General features: G+C 44.4%; 1 long non-coding RNA gene across 1 annotated transcript; it reads left to right on the forward strand.

The window, feature by feature from the left end:
- Positions 1–14,955: 14,955 nt before the first annotated feature.
- On the forward strand, positions 14,956–18,679 carry LOC310705862. The gene is made up of 2 exons (XR_014525498.1): positions 14,956–15,246; positions 18,260–18,679. It is a non-coding gene; the product is annotated as an uncharacterized lncRNA (long non-coding RNA).
- The last annotated feature ends 350 nt before the right edge of the window (positions 18,680–19,029 follow it).

Here is a 19,029-nt window from a genome sequence, read left to right on the forward strand (position 1 = left end):
ACCTTGCTATTTCCGCATACTCCAATACTTTCTGTTGCCATTCTGCAATTGTCGGAATATCCTTGCACACACACTATTTGAATGGCAATGTCCATCAACTTTGAGGGGGCCCAGCCCCCTCAAATAATTTATTGAGGGGGCTGAAGACACCTCAGCCCCTAGGAGTTGGCTCCTAGCTGTTTTCCAGTATTGCATTAATTTATTTCTAGCTGCAGACATGAAAAGAATTAGTAGGTCCTTAAGCAGGAAATTCTTATACTCTTCTGTAAACAGCTTTAATACAGCTTGCCTTGAATCAGGTTGTATCACCTGTCCTGCAATGAGCGCTCACATCTTCCTTTGTGGGCGGCCTTTGCGGAACCATGCGCAGCACCTCAGCCCATGTGGGACCCACCAGCTGGTTGGGCTGGCCTGCCTCCCTATGCTACTCATTGGAGGTTCCTGCCAAACCTCAATTAGCCAATCAGCACTGCAGGGAGGCGGGGCCAGTTCCTTAAATAGGAGCTGGAGCCAGCAGCAGCTATGCAATCGACTCCAGAGCTTCACCCACCCAACCCTCCCTTTGTTTAATGTTTGCAGGTTAACCATTTTCCTTCCTGTTCAACGGGTGCTGCTACGGTCTTTGGATGGTTGTCGATGAAGAGCCGGGAAGGAATTTCCCTGCATTGGCATGTTTGGCCTTCCCCATAGCAATTTGTCACAATTTTGGCGGTTTTAGGACTTGGGCGGAATCCTTTAGTCTATCTTCCCTATATGGGGGGGTGAAGTGGTGACTCACCCCCCACGGTAGCGATTCCAGGGTCCCCTCTTAAAGGGGTTTGTATATTGGAGTCACTGGCCATACACTGAAAGGTTGTCAGTGAACTCCCCTGCGTTGTGGGGATATGGGGTGGGAGGCCAGCATACACAAGCGTCTTGCTGTGCACCCTCCCATATCCCACTCACTCTGAGGAGCCCCATTTCCCCCGGCTGGGGGGCTGGAAGGGATACACACCCAATGCCTAAGCCAAGGTCTCCCTACATCTGAAAGGTTTAGTAAAGTTGTGGCCAATTTTTAATGCTGTAACACATTGTCACGAGTCATTATTCCTTCTGGTGGTCTCTCGGGCCGGGAGGGGGATCTCCGCCTGGACACGCAATAGAAGAAACGTCTTCAAATACCATTTCTCGAAATAATGGTACAGGTTTTCAGCCCCACCACATCTGAAAATATGTACCTGACCTCTCCAACAAAAGGACTTGACCTGTGGCATTTCACAGATGTGCCGTGCCATCTGTGAACTGTGTCAACGCTATTTTCATTCTTGTCAACGCTGGTTTAAAAAGGTTTAAAAATAGTTCTGGTGCTAAACAGCTTCCAAGATGGTGCCACAAAAACAAGTTTTAAAGTTGTTTTTAAAAAACCTGAAAGGATGCCCAGAGTAGGCATGAACAGTGAGCTTTCCCAGCCACTTAGTCTCTACAGATTTACCTGAGGAGCCTACATTTCAGAATCCATTTCCTGCCAATTCTTTTGGGACAAACATTTTGCTAGCACCATGCTGCTTGCAGCCACAGTTTGCTCTGACATCCTTGCACCAATAAAACCTGAGGGAGCCCAGGATAGGTGTTCTGAAATGCAGACGTGCTTTCCTCCAAACTGTCTACGCAGCACAAGTCAATGCGAAAAGGACAGTCTCCCCCAGCTCTGTTGGCCCTTTATATCAGGGAGTGTGTTTGCCAGCTGATATTTCTTCTCTTTTTTTATCAGAGGGTGGAAGGAGGATAAGCCAGAGCGCCAGAGGGACTGAAATCCATTTTAGATAAATGTGTCAAATAATGTAAGTCTTCTTTGCCTCAAAATTAAATCACTATGGAATTATATTTTGAACATTACTCCAAAGGCCTACAAGGCTTTGATATGTTAAATTCTGGGGACAAGCGGTAGATGTTGAAGTTCAATGTGGGAAGGGAATTGTGTGGATAAGAAAAGAAACACCGGGGGGGGTCTTTATATTCAATATGTATTCCCTAGAGTGGTAGACCATGGTTGAGGCCAGTAGTTATTTGCCTAGCAGGGAAGAGCCACAGCAACAACCTTCCAGTGGCAGCACTGCTGTCAGATACCAGAAGGATGTGGTGGCAAAGTCATGGCTGTGTGAGTGCACCAGTTGATCCAATCCAGTACTCCTGCAAGTAGACCCACACAGTCCCCACCTTGCTGCTTCCTGTCCTCTACCCCTGCTGTTAAGCAGCAGTGACACCACTGGTGGGATGCTATTGCTGCGGTCCACACACACTCCTGGTTAACATTGACAAGGGAAATGACACTCGAGTGAATTCACACTGGAAGGCGTGCACTGCACATTACAGTGGTACCTCAGGTTACAGACGCTTCAGGTTACAGATGCTTCAGGTTACAGACTCCATTAACCCTGAAATAGTACCTCGGGTTAAGAACTTTGCTTCAGGATGAGAACAGAGGCGTGCTGGCAGTGGGAGGCCCCATTAGCTAAAGTGGTGCTTCAGGTTAAGAACAGTTTCAGGTTAAGAACAGACCTCCGGAACGAATTAAGTTCTTAACCCGAGGTACCATTGTATTGACTCTCAATTTCCAAGCTGCGATTTCACACTTAGCCTGTGTGGTTTTCTGCCATCTACCTGAAATTGCAAAGTATGCCGACATATTTATAGCTATGCTGCTGCATCATAAACTATGAGTTTAGGCTCAATTGCCTAAACTCCTATTCAGTCGATCAAAATGCCCATTACGTTTATCCACTATCATAATTTCCTTTGCTGGCAATGTCAAGGAACTGTGAGTGGATTCAAGAGTGCCTTTTGAAAGGAGCATGGCTGCAAAAGGCTAACTGGGAACAGAAATCATGTTTCTTGGTAAGACCAACAAATTGGACAGAATGGACCGGAACATGAAAACAGACAATGGGAAGTGACGCTTGACATTCCTAGGAAGCGAAAGAGTGGTAATCTGGCCACAGAAAATGAATTCGTCTGAAATAACGCTGAAAGGTTCATAAACTGACCTCAGCACCATGGACCAAAGAACTTGTCACACAAGTGTCTTCTGTGGGAATCAAAGATGCTCAAGTTTACCTCAGGAGGCATTCAGCATCTGGAATTATACTCTCCATAATATGAGGCAGGATTAAAAGGCAGAGAAAATGGTTAAACCACATAAGAAATAAGAAAAACCAAAAAGGGATCATTTCATGGTCAGAAATTGGGAGCGGTTTCAAGCCAGCAAGCCCTCCGTTGTTTTGCATATCTTGAAATGAGGATCTTAATAAAGAACTGAGAGAATTAACTCATTTTGAGAACTGAACTTTAAAAATAGGGAGCATCTGTTGCCAAAGAATTACAACTTATTTTTAAAATTCAGTATCAAACCTGAGCAAGTAAAGGGATTTAATATTAAGTGGCCACAAAAAATAAAGAAGAATGGAGTTTTATTATTTGTTTGTTTGTTTGTTTGTTTGTTATTAAATAGGTCAATATACAGGAAAGAGCACAAATGTTTATTGAAACATATCAATTGTAGGGTTTTGTTTTGTTTTCGTTTACTCCTACTTCGTTTTTGTAGTCGTTTCTAAAAACACGACAGTTTTACAACAGTGTTCCATGCTTCCTGTGTTTATCACACTGGGTTCCTAACTGCAGAAAGTTGAGATGTTAATTTACTTAATCAGGGAATACCATTTTATTTACTTGAGCTCTAGGCAGGAAACCTTTATGCACAATAAACTGGGGTAAGGGAAGCTGGTATAAATCAAGCCGGCATAAATTTACAACAGATCCAAACCCTTTTTAGCAGAGTTGATGCTGTTGCTCTGCCCTAAGCCTGGCAGAGGAAGCAGCCTCTAAAACAGTGTTGCATGCTGGGTTAGCAGGTCATGTGACAGAAATGAATGGACTCAGGATCCAGCCAAAGTCCCCACTCTCTGGTCCTGCCCTCACCATGCTCCCAGAATGCTGAGCCAGAGATCCGCTGCCAGTGGCATAGCATGGGGGGCTGTGGCCCCGGGCACATTATTGGAAGGGGGAGCGACCAGGCGCCCCCACAACAGTCTCTCACCAGAGCCTGGCTCCAGTGTGTGAGGGAGCTGCCAAGGCAGTTTTCTTGCACCCAGCCACTGCTCCATTCCCGGGTCATGTCGGACCTGGGGGCAGAGTGAAGAAGAGTCAGTAGCAGCTTTGCAACCTCTCTCCTCATTTGGGCTGTGTCGCAGGAGTGTGTCCCCCACTCTGCTTTGGGAGGCAAGCTGCAGCCGGCTCCCTCCGCACCCCTTGAGGGTACACCCCATGTGTCCGCCCCAGGCGGCAGTTGTGGATGCTCTGCCACTGTCCGCTGCATCCTAAGCAGCTCACCTGGTGGATCCTGCCCCAGGATTGCCCCATTAGCTTCCTTTCCAATCCGCTTGATGCGAAGTTCTTTGTAGCTGAACCTAGAGTGGTCGTGTGTCCTACTTCACAGAGGATGGTCCTCTATTTGAAGGACTGCCTGGTCCAAGTCCATTTTAAAGGTGAAGAACCATCAGAAGGAAGAGCAGGAAAGGTCCTGGAAGTTGCTCATCAACAGCTAGGAGCACCTGAGAGAAAGGGCCACATGTACAAGTTGAAGAGGAGAAAAAGTCTCTAAGCTTTTGACAATTTTTTTTTGGGGGGGGGTAGAAAAAGAAGGACCCCTTCCTTTAAAACAAAAAACAAAAACTAGGATGGAGAATCATGGCCAACAGGAATTGGGACTGGGAAATATGGAACTGGGTATGAATTACCAAAGACATAACAAGTAAATAATTGTGGACTAATATGCTGTTAAGATGGACTGCAAGAAGATCAAACCTATCCATTCTTAAGGAAATCAGCCCTGAGTGCTCACTGGAGGGACAGATCGTGAAGCTGAGGTTCCAATACTTTGGCCACCTCATGAGAAGAGAAGACTCCCTGGAAAAGACCCTGATGTTGGGAAAGATGGAGGGCACAAGGAGAAGGGGACAACAGAGGACAAGATGGTTGGACAGTGTTCTCAAAGCTACCAGCATGAGTTTGACCAAACTGTGGGAGGCAGTGGAAGACAGGAGTGCCTGGTGTGTCCATGGGGTCACGAAGAGTCAGACACAACTAAACGACTAAACAACAGCAACAAGGCTGTTAAGAGTTGTTGGAACCCTTGGAGAGAAATTTATCATACAGTGGTACCTCGGGTTAAGTACTTAATTTGTTCCGGAGGTCCATACTTAACCTGAAACTGTTCTTAACCTGAAGCACCACTTTAGCTAATGTGGCCTCCTGCTGCTGCTGTGCCACCAGAGCACGATTTCTGTTCTCATCCTGAAGCAGAGTTCTTAACCTGAAGCACTATTTCTGGGTTAGTGGAGTCTGTAACCTGAAGCGTATGTAACCCGAGGTACCACCGTATTGGATTAGAGAAGGACTATTTTTGACATTTAGCAATGATCATAATGGAAGAGTTCCTTTTGGACTTTTTGGATTGAAAAAAGAATGAATGAACTTGAGATACCTGAGATTGCAAATTGGGTAAACACTGCTGAGCATATTGAGAAGCAGCTGGATATTCTCTTGGAACACAGCTAGGTGTTTTCCTGAAATGTATATTTTGAATAGTCTTTCATTGGCAGATGGAGAATCCGAAGCATTTCACACTTTTTTCCCTTATTTCTTATTTTATTTTTATTTTCTATAACTTCTAATTTTCATTTCCTCCCCCTCCGCTAACTCTATCTATATTTATGGTCTGTCTCTTTTTATGTTTCCCATGCCATGTTAATGAAGATACACACAGGAAGGTGCAGGATGGAAGACGAACAGCCTTGTGTGAAGGTCAGGGTAGGGACGATCTCCCAGGGTGGGAGGCTGGAGAAAGAGGGGGAAGGTCCCAGGTGAGAGCTGAGAGGGCTCACCTTCCTTTGGGTGGAATAAGGGTAAAGTCACATCCTCTTCCTCATCCTGTCTTTTTTCTATCTTTTCTCTCTGTTTCATTTTTATTTAGATTAGTTTGGCTTTTATTGTATTATATGCTGGACCATAAAGAAGGCTGATCGCCAAAGAATTGATGCTTTTGAATTATGGTGCTGGAGGAGACTCTTGAGAGTCCCATGGACTGCAAGAAGATCAAACCTCTCCATTCTGAAGGAAATCAGCCCTGAGTGCTCACTAGAAGGACAGATCTTGAAGCTGAGGCTCCAATACTTTGGCCACCTCATGAGAAGAGAAGACTCCCTGGAAAAGAGCCTGATGCTGGGAAAGATGGAGGGCACAAGGAGAAGGGGACAACAGAGGACGAGATGGTTGGACAGTGTTCTCGAAGCCATGAACATGAATTTGACCAAACTGCGGGAGGCAGTGGAAGACAGGAGTGCCTGGCGTGCTCTGGTCCATGGGGTCATGAAGAGTCGGACACGACTAAACGACTGAACAACAACAATGCTGAAAACTTTCAATAATATGTTGTGTGTGTGTACACCCACACCCACACACCCAGGAACACCTGAACAGCAGATTGAGCAGACACAGAGTTCCACCTCTTCACAGCCTTGTTCCTCACTCTAGTGAAATGCATTGTATTTCTATTTAGAGTGATCATTTCCAAATATGCATCAACCCCTGCAAATTAGCATATGCATATTGTATATAAATCTGCATCCTCTTTTGCCCTGCTTTTTAGGCAATGTGTTTCCTCCTGCTCCCTCCCCCTCCTGGATGCCCAAGCGTGCCACCCTAACATAAACAGATGTCAGCTTGATAATAAAAATAATCCCTTTTTTATTATCTGCTGGGACCGACACAGCAACAACTGTCGATTCTTATTTTCTCGGCGTTGCTTCAGCTGCGAGGTGCCTGACAGGTATGCACTTTGTCTTCCTCATTTTTCCTTCTTCCCTGACAGCATCCTATTTGCATAGACACTTGTAGCCGGACGTCGAGGGTGTCCTTAGGAAGATATCCTGTTTAACTCATTTGCTTTGTGCGGCACGCAGCGCAAAAGGTGCCAATTAGAAGGCAGCGGGAGGCTAAGAAGATCCTGTCTGTCAGCTTGGCTGGGAGAGAGAATTTGTTATTAATTATTAAGGCTGCTCTGCCATGAAAGGATTCGCTCACAAAACACCTGTGCCTCCATGAACAGAGCGAAAGGAAGAGATCATGGGAAGGGGGCCAGGAGGAATAAAGAACTTCCTCCAGCATTGAAATATACTCTTATCTCTCTCTCTCAAGGTCCATTCTCATTAGACACCTTCTCCTTTGCTCAAGCCCAGGAAGAATGTAAATGGAGCCCTGCTGGGTGAGGCCAAAACCCACCCACTGTCCAGCATGCCACGTCCCGTTTAAGAGATGCCTCACTGAAGCCTGCCTGCAGGACACGAGGGTCAGGATGCTGTCAGCAGCTCCTGGCTGGTTGCCCAGGAAAGTATAAAGGCAAGGAACAGTTTCTTACCATACTTTTTTATTTCAGTCTTTACCGAGAAAGGCTATAGGACCCAGCCTCTTGGATAATGGCATTGTCCTGAGTGAATCTCCACCCTGTCTCTCCCACGTCTTCACTCATCACTTCTGTGGGTGCCACTAAGTGCCCTCTGTCTTTGAGCTCTTTGCTCTCCTACTTTTAAGGCTCGCCGGGTTCTGGGAGATGGTGATTCTGGAATGCTTTGTAATGACAATGTGCCAGCCAGCCGCTCTGACTCTCCCATGATTTCCCAACTTTTCCCCTTATCTGCCTCTGAGCTGTGACCTCCCTCAAACCCCTTTTGTAAACCTATACTGTCTTCTACCTCCCCCTCCCTGGAATCGTCAGGATGGGGAGGTGGTCTCCACCATTCCTCCTCTGCCCAGTCCCTGACAATGAGTGCAACAACTTTTTATTTTTCTTGTTCCTCGGCAACTGGGATTCAGGAGCATGCTGCTAATCCTGGAAGTTACACATAGCCATCATGGCCTAGTAGGTAGTGGAGGTGGTCAAGTATCAGGGATTGCAAATAAAGTAAAATCCAAACTGTGTTAAAGTCCACCTTTCAGAGACTGCCCTGCCTTCATTCCCATCCCTCTGTGCTTTGGGTCTTCTGCTCCTAATTCGCCAACCTTGATGGTGATCTGTATCTGACCCAGAAGATTCCCCCAGACCTACCAAATTCTGCCCTCCTCTGATTTGCTGGAGCTGTTTTGGGTTTGTCAGCTCTACTCAACCATGCTGCTCACTGCTCAACCATATATAACATTTACGCCCCACTTTCCTTTCAAGACAACTTGAGGCAGAGCTGCACCATACATTTACAGCGCATCCAAAGCACATTTAAAGCAAATAATAATAATAATAATAATAATAAATAAATAAATAAATAAATAAATAAATAAATAATTTATTATTTAGACCCCGCCCATCTGGCTGAGTCTCCCCAGCCACTCTGGGCGGCTCCCAATCACATGTTAAAAACAATACAGCATTAAATATTAAAAACCTCCCTAAACAGGGCTGCCTTCAGATGTCTTTTAAAGATAGGATAACTGCTTATTTCCTTCACATCTGAAGGGAGGGTGTTCCACAGGGTGGGCGCCACTACTGAGAAGGCCCTCTGTCTGGTTCCCTATAACCTCACTTCTCGTAATGAGGGAACCGCCAGAAGGCCCTCGGTGCTGGATCTCAGTGTCTGGGCAGAACGATGGGGGTGGAGATGCTTCTTCAGGTATACAGGACCGAGGCCATTTAGGGCTTTAAAGGTCAGCACCAACACTTTGAATTGTGCTCGGAAACGTAGTGGGAGCCAATGCAGATCTCTCAGGACTGGTGTTATGTGGTCCCGGTGGCCACTCCCAGTCACCAGTCTAGCTGCCACATTCTGGATTAATTGCAGTTTCCGGGTCACCTTCAAAGGCAGCCCCACATAGAGTGCATTGCATTCCCCCCAAAGCATATGACTTCCCCCAAAGCATATGAGAAACCGTAATTTGTTAAGGGTGTTGGGAATTGTAGCTCTGTGAGCGGGTGGAAATACAGTTCCTAAAATTCTTTGAGGGGAGCCACGTGCTTCAAATGTATGGTTTTAATCTGAGTTTGGAATGCTTGGTTAAAACCACAGTATGCCATACCTCTCTCCCATCACCATGAAGTGCTAGCATTAAATGTGCCTCTATTCTCACATTTAAACGTTTTGTGCCAGTGTATCGCTTTTCTGCAATTTTGTAGTAAGCCTGTTCCTCACACCTTCTTTAGCACTTTCTGTATTTATATAACAGCTGTTTATCTGTGAACATTTCATTTGACGAAGCTTAGGGATGGTGCCACAGCAGAAACTGAGAGGGCAAGGGAGGAGACTAGTGGAATCTAAACACTCATGGGCAGTGCCTGTCAAAGCATGGAATCCAATCCATTTTACACACACACAAAACACACACATATGCACACACACTGTGTAATTGCCCTGAATGATTCCAGCCTTGAATAATGTCTGGTATCCACTGACGATTTGCATGTATGCATGGGTAACCACAGTTATAATACCAAGCACTTTCATATTGTCTCATATCCCTGCAAAAACAAATGCATTTCTCTGGAGATGGTTCCCCATTGCAGGGCTGAACCTAAATGTTCTCTCCCATTTTTGCCACCTCAGCCACAAGTGATGGTAATAGTGGTGGTTGGGACATTTTGGCATTGGCGGCATGCGTGTGTTGACAGCAGTTACCGAATCTGGGACAAAATTTGGGACCAAAACTCAGCTGCAGCAGAGGTTGTCCATGTGGCTGCTGATTGGTTCTCACCAATTCTCTTGGAATGACACTATGGCCAAATTCGCACCATACTTTTAAAGCACTACAATACCAATCAAAACAGTGATAGTTTTCCCCCAAAGAGTTATGGGAGCTGTAGCTGTTATTAGGTGCTGAAAGTTATTAAAGGTAAAGGTAAAGGTCGCAGATGACTCTGGGGTTGCAGCGCTCATCTCTCTCTATAGGCTGAGGGAGCCGGCGTTTTTCCACAGAGAGCTTCCGGGTCATGTGACCAGTATGACTAAGCCGCTTCTTGCGAACCAGAGCAGCACACGGAAATGGCGTTTACCTTCCTGCCAGAGTGGTACCTATTTATCTACTTGCACTTTGACATGCTTTCAAACTGCTAGGTTGGCAGGAGCAGGGACCGAGCAACGGGAGCTCATCCCGTCGTGGGGATTTGAACCGCTGACCTTCTGATCAGCAAGCCCTAGGTTCAGTGGTTTAGACCACACGCTTATTCCACTTGGAGAGCTACAATTCCCAGAGTTGTTTAACAGCTAATCCCTCTTCCCAGAGAACTTTGAGAATTTTAGCTGTTAGTCTTTAAGATACCTCAAGTCGATTTTCTGGTACCTTGTTTCTGGTACCTTTTCAGGAGGGCCCTATTTTGGCAACTGCTCCAGGGCCCAGGGGCACCTTAAGCCAGTCTAGTGCAAAGACTAGTATCATTCTATCCTAATCCAGTTATTATCTGGGAAGGAACGGCAAAGGACAAGGAAAAAATGAATTAATCTAGAGGCAGGCATGTCACCAAGTATTATTCTACCTGTCACCTAAAGCCATTTGCACAGGCCAGTAAATATATGGGATCCACATTGCTAAATGCTTTGCTTGTTTCCCTCTGCTGTGAGTCAGACATCTCTAATACAAATGGCTGAGAGGCTGCCTTAAGCTCTGACACAAACTGCTTCTGCAACACTGTCTTGTGACAATGACCAGGAAATGAATTTCTCTGAAACAGTATTCAGTTGCTGTTTGGCTTAAATTTAGGACAGCCGTGCTCTCTGGACAGAATTTAGTGTTCTGCAACTACAGAAAATGCGGTAATAGAATTAGATGGTAGAATTTTGGACTCTACCACTTCAGATTTCAGTGAGGGGAGTTCTTCTTAATGCTGCCCTGATTTTTTTTTAAAAAAATAGAAGCTTCCCCATAGTTGTCACATCAGGGAGAGGATGATTCTAAAGGAAGGGTGGGGAACCTGTGGATCTCCAGATTATCTTGCTTCTCTCATCACCCCCAAACCATTCGTTGTGTTGGATGAAACTGATGGGAGTTGGAATCCAACAACACAGTAGCTAAGCTGAGGAACTTTTTCCTGCCAGAAGTACTGATGTCCACCAACTTAGATGGCTTCAAAAAGAATTGGGAAAATTCATGGAGGATATTGTGATTGATAGCTGCTAGTCACAATGGCTATGCTCCACTTCCACAGTTGAAGACAATTTATCTCATTTTGCTTTAGTGGTGAAGTAGACAGAGACTTTGTTTAAGCACCAGTCTACATGAAAGCTTTGCTCAGACCTTCTGCTGAAGAGAAAGTGGTTGGGACTGTTGGGATTTCATTCCCCCGTTGCAGGATGGATGTGTGATTGTTTTCATCACATGTCTGTGTGGAGTCATGAGTCATGAGTCATGGAGTCATGAGAACGGAAGTTCAGTTGCACTGTTCCGTTATGTTGTACTTTTGCTTTTCTGCTCTCTCGGAGATGAAGAAGGAGAGAGGAGCCATGATTTCCTTTGTTCTGTTTTGTACATAATAAAGTAGCTTAGAAAGCCACACCTCCAATGCCTAGCTTCTGCTTGGACTCTGCTATTGTATTGTGTGCCTATATCTTCAGATATGTGTCACAGAAGCGCATTGGGAAGGAAGAGTAATGAATCATCCCAAGGGTCACTGGCGGAAATGACTGGCAGAATCCGAGACCAGGGAGAAGAGTCGGTGGAAGAAGATTGGAAAAAATTTAAAGACTATTTACAGAAACACTGTAAAATTAATGAATGTTAGAAGGATGCTGGAATGAAGTTATATGGCTTTAGCAGAAATGTTATAAAGAATTAAGTAAAAATAGACTGTTAATGGGCCAAAGGGGGGGAAAAATAAGGTTAGATTGTGTTAAGATAAACTATAGGACAAAAACTGGGAAAGATGGAAAGGATTTGCTGAAATAGCTAATTGAACTAGAATACAAAAAAGGGAGGTGTGAGGAGGTCGTTGAAACAAGGAAATGAAAGACAAGATATGAAAATATTGGATGTGTTTTTAATTGTTTCTGTCTTTGTTTTTGTTTTTGTTTTGTTAAGATAAGCAGTGTTTTTCTTTTTCTTTTTTGCTTTTTATGTATTGTATTGTTTTGCTTTGTTTAACTCTTTTTCTTCTTTTTGTAATTATTAAATTCTTAATAAATATTTTTTTTTTAAAAAAAAGAATCATCCCAAGGGTCACTTGTGGGGGACAACATAGCTGCCTGGTGTTCTCTAGCTGGTGCAAGAAGCCCAGCGAGGTCTGTCTCTGTGTACTCAGGCACCAAGAGGGACTGGTGGCCAGAGCATTCAGCCACACTTCCTCCCTTCAAATGGTCAATGAATATATAGAGACCATGAGGAGAAGCTCAGCAGATATTTGACTTTCCCAACCACTAAGGAGCTCCTGGAAGCCCATGGTGGTCTGAGTTGCTTAGCTTGATCAGGACAGGAAATAAATGTGGTTGGATTGTCCTGTGTTCTGATGGTAGGGTTGGTGGTTCAGAACCCCTAGTCTGCAGGCCTAATTTGGCCCCGTAGGCCTCCACATTTACTCCATGCAGCCATTTTGGCCAAGCCACGCCCATGTGTGTGACATACCTGATGCCAGGTGCAAGCATGGCTGTGCCCCCCAAAGCATTTACACCTCCTTCTGTGGAAACATGTTGAAGAAAAGATGGAGAATAAATAGTTTTCAACCTTTTTTCAGATCTAGCTTGGAAATGGTGGGGTGGTAGTTGCCTTCACGCCTTCAAGTCCTTTGTGGGTTTATAAAAGCCATTTCTGGATTCCTAAAAGTAGACCTTCTTCCAACTCTTCCTTCCTGAAAACTCATAATAAGTAGGTCATAGCTACAAAGGGGGAAGAAGGAGAAAATTTAGCTTGAGTTCCTGCCTGGAAGTTGTATCAGCAGCAAATCTTACACTGTTCGTTATAGACCCTCAAGAGTCAAGGTATTTGACCTGCCCCATTTCTACCAATCAGTGGGATTTTCAAAATTTCTAGACTTTAAAATAGTTCTTTACTGTGAAAACACAAAGGGCTGCAAAGGATGAAAGGTCTCCCTGTAGTGTGAACTAACATGCCTGCAGAACCTCAGTAAAGGGAAAAGTGTGTTTTGGAAGCAGGCAGCTGGGAGAAGAGCAGAAGACATGTAGAAATACTTCAGCAGAGTCTCTGGGCCAGTAGATAAATTCCAATTTTAAAATGGAAAGAAGAAGAAGAAAGTACTATAAGTGCAGGTTTGTATATGGTGAGAATGGTCTTCCCTTATATCCTGGAGCTTTCTTTTAAAAGGCTTGAGAGGACAAATGCATGCAGGAAGTCCTTTGGAGAGAAAGGGCAGCCCAAATGGTCAAGGTGATACAACAGCTCCCCTATGAAGAAGGGTCACAACATTTGGGGCGACATCACCTTGCCAACAAAGGTCCGTATAGTTAAAGCTATGGTTTTCCCAGTAGTGATGTATGGAAGTGAGAGCTGGACCATAAAGAAGGCTGATCGCCGAAGAATTGATGCTTTTGAATTATGGTGCTGGAGGAGACTCTTGAGAGTCCCATGGACTGCAAGAAGATCAAACCTCTCCATTCTGAAGGAAATCAGCCCTGATTGCTCACTGGAAGGACAGATCCTGAAGCTTATGCTCCAATACTTTGGCCACCTCATGAGAAGAGAAGACTCCCTGGAAAAGATCCTGATGTTGCAAAAGATGTAGAGCACAAGGAGAAGGGGATGACAGAGGACGAGATGGTTGGACAGTGTTCTCGAAGCTACTAGCATGAGTTTGACCAAACTGCGGGAGGCAGTGGAAGACAGGAGTGCCTGGCGTGCTCTGGTCCATGGGGTCACGAAGAGTCGGACACGACTAAACGACTAAACAACAACAACAAAAGCATAGAGAATAGGTGAGTAAAGGATGGCATGGTAGAAGGGTATAGATTTATGCATGGCATGGGGAAAAGTGGATATAGAGAAGTGTTTTTTCCCCTCCCCATCTCAGAACACTAGAAATCACAGTCATCCAATGAAGCAGAATGCTGGAAGATTCAGAACAGGTAGAAGAAAGGATTTCATCACAGTGCATAGTTGAACTATGGAATTCAGGAAGGGAGGGCCTCCAACTTGAATTAGACAAATTCCCGGAGGATAAGGCTAGCAGTGGCTACTGGCTACAGTGGCTTGATTCGACCTCCACTGTCAGAAGCAGTAAGTGTCTTCATTTCCAGAGGAAGAACTGTGAGGGGAGGGAGACTTTGTGCTATCCACCAGGAAATGGCTTTTTCCACCTCCCTTGCCCCACCCTTCAGACCACGACAGCAGAAGCATCTTGGAAGAGAGAAGAATTTAAGGATTTTTAAATTGATTTTAAATATAAGTTGTGTGCCTTTTTTATCCATGTGATCCTTTTACACGGTTTCATGTAATATGGCATTTTATGCATTGTGACTTGCTGTTATTTTTATTGATTGTAGTTTGGTAGTTATTTATTGTAATTGTTAATAGTGAATTTCTGTTTAGTTATTATTTGCTAATATTTAATTTTATTGTGTGCTATTGAATAGTGAATAGTACTTAGTTTATTTGATATAAGTCGTTTATTTTAGTCGTTTATTTTACCACTGTACACCCAGCTCCAAATATGTGTGCAACAATCATAGGTATGCATATATATCAATCCTAAAGATACAGTGGTACCTTGGGTTACAGACACTTCAGGTTACAGACTCCACTAACCCAGAAATAGTACCTCGGGTTAAGAACTTTGCTTCAGGATGAGAACAGAAATCGTTCTCCGGCGGTGCGGGAGACCCCATTAGCTAAAGTGGTGCTTCAGGTTAAGAACAGTTTCAGGTTAAGAACAGACCTCCAGAACAAATTAAGTTTTTAACCCGAGATACCACTGTATATTTGTCAGAGAGTGAAACTCTATAGAGACATTATAGTTCCTGTGTTCATCAACATGGGATAAGGGACTGGGGATGCCCTGAGCAGGCTGCCTCCCAACATTGTGAGATACCATCTCCCCCCAAGAACCAATCTGGTTGCTTGTGCAATACACAAATGTGGCCCTAGGTGAATGTCTGAAGGCAGTTCATATGGGAGCCTTTGTGAATATAAAGGTTCCCATACAATCCGGAACCCCAATTGTTTGGGATTCCAGATTCCATAATTATGAACATGGGAGCTATAAGGCCTGTGTCAGGCTTGATTCTTTATATACAGGTACACTGTTTCCCTTCCTTATTTTGCACACTACACAGGAAGCTCACTTAGATCACTGTTCCACACAGCTCACAGGAGCTCTTGCAGGAGCTCTCCAAGGTCTCAGACAGGAAACATTCCTAGCCCCACCTGGAGATGCCCAGGGATTAACCTGAGGCCTCCTTCAGGCACGGTATCAGCAGCGACTGGTGTGGTGGAGCAGAGACAAAGAGATGCCCATCTGACGCCAGCAGCCCCACAGATTATCTGTATGGGGATACGATGCAGTGGGGCAGTGATGAGGTCAGGAGCATGGGATTATCTCCACCAGTGCACCCACACAGTTCCTGACCTCATTATTGCTCTGGCCCCATTCAAGCCCCACTCAAGTAAGCTGTACCACTGCCAAGCCAGGAGAGTAGCTCTGCCTGTACTTGCACCAGCCTCTACTGCAAAGCATCTGTTCTATCTCTGAGTTACAACTCTTCCAGATACTGTTGCATCAGGGCCCAGATCTTCTTCTTTGGTGATCACTCATAGCCAAGTAAGTTTGTCTTCCATAAACATGGTTTTAAAAGTGAGTCCGTAAGTGACTGTGGAAGCCAATTCTGGATCCCCACGTCCTTCCACAGCGGGGATATAAGTTCCTGGGCAGGAGGTGATCACAGTGAGGGTTTGCCAAGCGTGCCTTCCTCTTAGCACGTTTCACCGTTTTGTCCTGAGATTGAGCGTCTTCAAAGCCGCTCAACAGAACACCTTTGGTAAAGGCTGTTCTCCAATTGGCCAGTGTTTCCCAGTTGTCGGTGTTTATACTACGTTTTTTTAGATGTGCCTTGAGGGAGTCTTTGAACTTCTGTGGTTGACCACCAGCATTACACTTACCATTTTAAAATTTGGAATAGTGTAGTTGCTTTGGAAGACAATGGCATCCACACAACATGACCAGTCCAACATGGACCACTTATAAACGCCATCTCCAACTCCTTGAAAGATTCCATCAACAATGTCTCCGAAAAAATTTACACATCACCTGGAAAGACAGGCAAACTAATGCCAGTGTACTGGAAGAACCGAATAGATCAGGGTGGGTATAGGTGGGTATCAGGGCACAGATCTACACCCACTCTTGTTCTTAACTACGTTTTCCTTGGATATTACCCAATGGAGCTTAATTCATATCAGTGAAACATCATGTTTCCTCCTATCAACATCTTTTTTGACCCAACGTCTAAATTAAGGGATATTTTTATTGCCATCTTTAAGGCCCCAGCCCAGCCAAAACCAAAAGCCTCTGATATGATCTGCAATCATCCATCAACAATCTCACAAAGAGCCAATCTGGCTGCTTAAGTGGTACAAAAATATGACTCTGGGTTTTTGGCATTTCTCTTTTTTAAAAAAACACACACACACACAAATAAACACACATATTTGTCAGGTTAGTGCATGGAATAACTCCTCTGTGGCTGAAAACAGAAGTTTTCAGCAGAAACTGCAACTCATCCTTAACTATGCGGATGTGAACATTCTGTTCTAATATGTATGGTAAAAAGTTATAAAATTGGCGGGACTGAACGTTTAACTGCCGTAACTGGGTATTAACAGACAATAAACCGCACATCATTTATAGAAAACTCAGCTGGTTATAAATTCCAGGATTTATGGCCATTTTATAGCATCTATAATGAATATGAAGCTGTGATTTTGCATTCAAATTAGGCATGTAAGAAGCCATTCAGAGAACTGTTTACTGTTTGCATTAACACCGGGCTTGCATCCCCCATTCACTACTGCTTGGAGATTGCGTTGGGGGACAGCCTGCAACCTTCGCAGACTTCCCTACTTCCTTATAATCCCTCCATCAGTTACCAGATGTTAGGGACAACTAAATCATATCTATAGCACCAGCTGCTCTGTTTTTCAGTCCATTGTCCAAATTACAAGGCTCAATGAGGTATGGAAGGAAACACAGCGTCTTTAGGGAGCACTTCTTGCAGTTTCAAGAAGAGCTTCAGGGGAAGGCATGAGATGTACCCAACCCTTCCATCACCTCCTAAATGTTCTCTAGCCCACCTTGTGTCTGTGGTTAGCAGCTAGGCAGACTGCAAGATGCAGAGCCAATTGAGGTGGGGCAGGAAAGGTGTTTGGTCTGGGGTCTGAAGCTGAAAGGGGGCTTCCAATTTGGACACTTGCCCTTTTGGGGGCATTTGATATGTTTTACAACTTGGCCATCAGGCCAAATTGTGACACAATTGTTCAGATTACAGCTGCAAACTTAAACAAAGAAGTGATGTGCGTTGGTAAAAGACTTCATTTTGTTTTTCAACTGTTGTCGTCAGATGTTTAATATCAAATGTGGCATTGCATAAATAGGAGGTTTTATTTGCACAGAGAAAGCCTATAAATGCTCTTGTTACATAATAAAAGAATAAAATTACACATACACCCCCCGTCTTGGGCCTTATTTTGTTTTTGTGTGCTGCCACTTTTTATTATGGAGACTTCTCCATTAAGTGAAATACCAAGCAATTTTTAAATAATAATTAAGAAATCCCACCCCCACCCCAAATCTCAAAGCTGCACCCTTTCCAATTCCATACACTCTTCTGAAATCCATTTAGATATATGTGAGGCTCCTCCTGGGGACATATCTATCCCTCGTTCTCTGGAACAAGGGAAAACACAAGATGGCTGTGCAACAGATTGCACAAGAAGCAGCTGTTCGCTCAGCAACCTTCCACTAACACAACTGCTGTGTTGGATTCCTTTGTTGAATAACCTGCAAACTCTGTCCTCCGTTTCTGCAAGGGGTCTTGTGCTAGTAGACAGAGAACATTGCCTACAACCCATAGTTCCTGCCACAGGGCAACTGAAATGCCCTTTCTGCCTACTTTTTCCCCCCTTGGCCATGAGCTGCATGGAAAATAGGTCAAGCATTTGTGGCAGGTTGTCATATATCTTGCCAGCAGTGCTCAGGAAACAAGCCCCGTGAACACAAATGGAATAGCTTTGGAGTTTCAATGCATCCAGCAAGTCTTCCTGGGGTGACTGACGAATCCAGCTCTCAATAAATACAGCAAAAGTGACACAGCTAAAGAGAGGCAAGGTTTCTGTAATCAGATAGATATTTATTCACATAAATCTGAAGGGTGTTAAGCTTTATTCTTTCTCAAGCAGCCCCCATGAGAAAATGCACAATGCGGGATTTGGATGACCCATGCATGGTACGTCCTGGTAAGGACCAGAAGTTGCTTTCTGCAGTGAAAATGACTTCCCAGACGATTTCCTGCTTCTGCTGTATAGCGAAGGTCACCATGACATGATACTCTCCATCTCTTGACTGTTTGCTCGTTGTTTTAAGCTGTCCTTACATGTTTATATTTCGAACATTACCAACTGTTTGGCTCCTTGAATGGGAATTTTGCATGTCACAATAAATTCCTTTTGCTGCTAATTTGGACAATTCATTTATGACTCCTTTGGCGGAACAGAACATTTTGTGTGTCCATAAAAGCCCACTTCATTACAAAATTGTCCTCTATGATACATTTGTTGATCATATTTCCTTGGTATTTACCTACAATCACAGTCCTATTTTCCTGTAGATTTATCCCAGATTTATCCCAGGAATGGGACACATTTTGCAGCCCAAGGGCCACTTTCCCTTCTGGATAACTTTTTAAAGGCCACATACCAGTAATGGGTGGGGCCAGAGACAAAAGTGGGTGGATCAATGGGTGTAAATTTTGCCTTTGTGTGATAGGCTAGTTTCTACACATGCTTGTACACCCCTCTCTATCCCCC

The sequence above is a fragment of the Podarcis liolepis genome (assembly GCF_965112155.1).
Source record: "Podarcis liolepis genome assembly, chromosome: 4".
Lineage (NCBI taxonomy): Eukaryota > Metazoa > Chordata > Lepidosauria > Squamata > Lacertidae > Podarcis > Podarcis liolepis.